Source organism: Bubalus bubalis, chromosome 1, assembly GCF_019923935.1.
Source record: "Bubalus bubalis isolate 160015118507 breed Murrah chromosome 1, NDDB_SH_1, whole genome shotgun sequence".
Classification (NCBI taxonomy): Eukaryota; Metazoa; Chordata; class Mammalia; order Artiodactyla; family Bovidae; genus Bubalus; species Bubalus bubalis.
The window spans coordinates 192,285,908-192,288,907 of NC_059157.1; the positions used below are offsets into that span (position 1 = coordinate 192,285,908).

The following is a 3,000-nucleotide window of genomic DNA, read 5'->3' on the forward strand; positions in this document are numbered from 1 at the left end:
ATAAATACCCCTTAGAGTGGGGTCACTTTAATGCATTTAGTATTTGTGTTTATGTGTGTGCCAGCGTATGTAAGTGTATGTCCATCTGTCTATTACCTATCTATCTATCTTCTATCTATCAACAAATGTCCTTATACACATTAAAACAGAACTCGGAGTTCTCAAAAATCTGATAACACCAAAAAAGACCTAGTGAGTGTCTACTCGGTTATGATAAATAGTATAGTGTACTGTGTCTTTAATATGTATTATTTGATGCTAAATGATTAACCCCAAGTTAGAATACTTTAAGGAGAAGGCAATGGCACCCCACTCCAGTACTCTTGCCTGGAAAATCCCATGGACGGAGGAGCCTGGTAGGCTGTAGTCCATGGGGTCGCAGAGGGTCGGACACGACTGAGCGACTTCACTTTCACTTTTCACTTTCATGCATTGGAGAAGGAAATGGCAACCCACGCCAGTGTTCTTGCCTGGAGAATCCCAGGGACGGGGGAGCCTAGTGGGCTGCCGTCTATGGGGTCACACAGAGTCAGACACGACTGAAGCAACGCAGCAGCAGCAGCAGCAGCAGCAGAATACTTTAAAAGATGCAGATCAGGGAATAACAATTAAAAATATGCCTGAAGAGAAAATAAAACTATGTACACAGATTACAAGGTAAAACTTCATCAGTTTGTTTTCTTCTCTCTTTCTCTCTCTATATATATCTATATATAATATGGGTACAATATATGCAAAATATATAATAATTTTATATGATACATAAAATAGATATATCACATGTGCATATATGACATATATATTTCATACATATATACAAAGAGAAATAGAACTGGCAAGAGGGAGGGGACATAGGTATACCTATGGCTGATTCATGTTGATGTTTGACAGAAAACAACAAAATTCTATAAAGCAATTATCCTTCAATTAAACAAATAAATAAAAATTAAAAAAGAAATTTCTCTCTCTGTATATATAATATATATATATATAGTGTATATATATATGTGTATATATATATATATATATATGAAGCAAGTCTTTCTCACCTGCAAAGAGCAATGCCATTCTCTATTTAGCTATCATACTCATAAGGTGATTGGGTTAATAGTCTGAAATGGGTCTACAAGATTGATAGGATCAAAGGAGAGAAAATACCCTCTTAAGAATGCTCAAGAACGTCTAACATGGAAGCAGTCATTTTTCCAGGCAGTCCCGTGTGAGGTGAAAATGAAGGAAGATGAAAAAAGAAGAATCCAGGATGAAAGCAATCCCAGGGCGGAAGCAACCGAAACAAAGCCATCGCTGCTAAAGGCCATCTGTTTCTGTAACCGTGGCTGCTCTTATCCTCTTCCTTTACCCCATGGACACCTTGATGTCCTGCTTCATTTTTATTTTTCCAGTTGTGGCATTTTCTGTTGGCCTTTGGTACCATGTGAATAAAGGAGTTCAGTCCAGGCCAATACAAACCTATTCATAGGACTGTCTCACTTTCGCAACTCCCCCACCAGCCTGCCTTCTAATGGTTCCAGTAATTCGGATTTAAATCATGCTAAATCCCATCTCCTCTTCTACTTGCTCTTAATGATTAATCTACTCCTCTGCCAAGGAAAGATGACACTCCTTGTCATACTTCCAGTTCCTGTGGTCAAAATTAATTAATTCAACCAATATTTATTAAGCATTACTGTGAGGCAGGCAGTGAGCAAACAATGAAATTTCCCCTGCCTCCACAGCCCTCTATAAAAATACAGAAAGGATAACTCTTCTCCTCTGGACTTAGAATATGTATTCTTAAAGGAGCTGAACTGGGAAAACCATTTAATGCACTTAAAATTATGTACTTTAAAACTATTTAATTCATCAAAGTACCTAGCAAGCTATACTGGTTGATAACTATTTATTTTACCAAATTTTAAATGGAAAGATTTTTATTCTTGGGAAAGAAAATTACTTTATTTTTCATTATGTCTTCACCCAGGTCTGAAGCTATCAGAATTAGCTTTTGGATTCAGTCACCAAAAGGAAGTTGATTATAGTGAACTCAAATAGGCAATCAGATTTTTCTACCAAATAAGTACAATGGAAACAAGATCTCATCTAAGTGTGGAAACCATGATCTCATGCCCAAATTTTAGGGAAATGAAGCTTATGTCTAATTATCATTAATATCAGTAATTATTATTCCTTATTTGTTAAACTTGCACCTGTAAAGGACAAATCTAAGATATCAGCCTTTTATAGCTTTTTAAAATTAGAGTATAGGTGTTTACAATGTTGTGTTGGTTTCAGCTGTCCAGCAAAGTGAATTAGTTATATAGATACATATGTCCACTCTTTTAGATTCTGTTCCAATATAGGTCATTACAGAGTACTGAATAGAGTTCCTCGTGCTATACAATGGGTCCTTATCAGTTATCTGTTTTATTTATAGTAGTGTGTATGTATCAATGTCAATCTCCCAATTTATCCCTCACCTCCCTTTCTCCTTTGGTAACCATAAGTTTGTTTTCTACATCGGTGACTCAATTTCCATGTTTAAATAGGTTCATCTGAATCATTTCTTTAGACTGCACATATTAGTGACATCATCTGATATTTGTCTTTCTCTGTCTGACTTACGGAGTTTTTAAAAAATAATTTGGAAAACAATAGGTCTTTTATCAAGGTCTTGTTATTTCAGGTAATTAGGTTTTTTCCAAACATGTTTTTATTATTATTTTTAATCATATTTTATAATGCAAAAACAACCATAGCTTTATCCATATTTGTATACATCCCCCTCTGTGTTAAGGAAAAAGTTGTATAAGCTCACAAAAGATGAGCATGCTCTAGTTCTCATATTTGTTTTTGTTTGGATGGCTTTGCTCTGTATTTATTATTGCTCAGTTGGGTAAATTTAAAATTATTATAGTGTTTTGTAGAAAAGTATTTCTAGATGAATGAAATCTTTAAGAAATCCCCCACATCTCACACTGGCCAAGCTAGACTTACTGGCAT

The 3,000-nt window shown here is 35.3% G+C and overlaps 1 long non-coding RNA gene across 1 annotated transcript; it reads left to right on the forward strand.

The window, feature by feature from the left end:
* The first annotated feature begins 479 nt into the window (after positions 1-479).
* On the forward strand, positions 480-1,597 carry LOC112578386. Its single transcript, XR_003102650.3, has 2 exons — positions 480-657; positions 1,210-1,597. It is a non-coding gene; the product is annotated as an uncharacterized LOC112578386 (long non-coding RNA).
* The last annotated feature ends 1,403 nt before the right edge of the window (positions 1,598-3,000 follow it).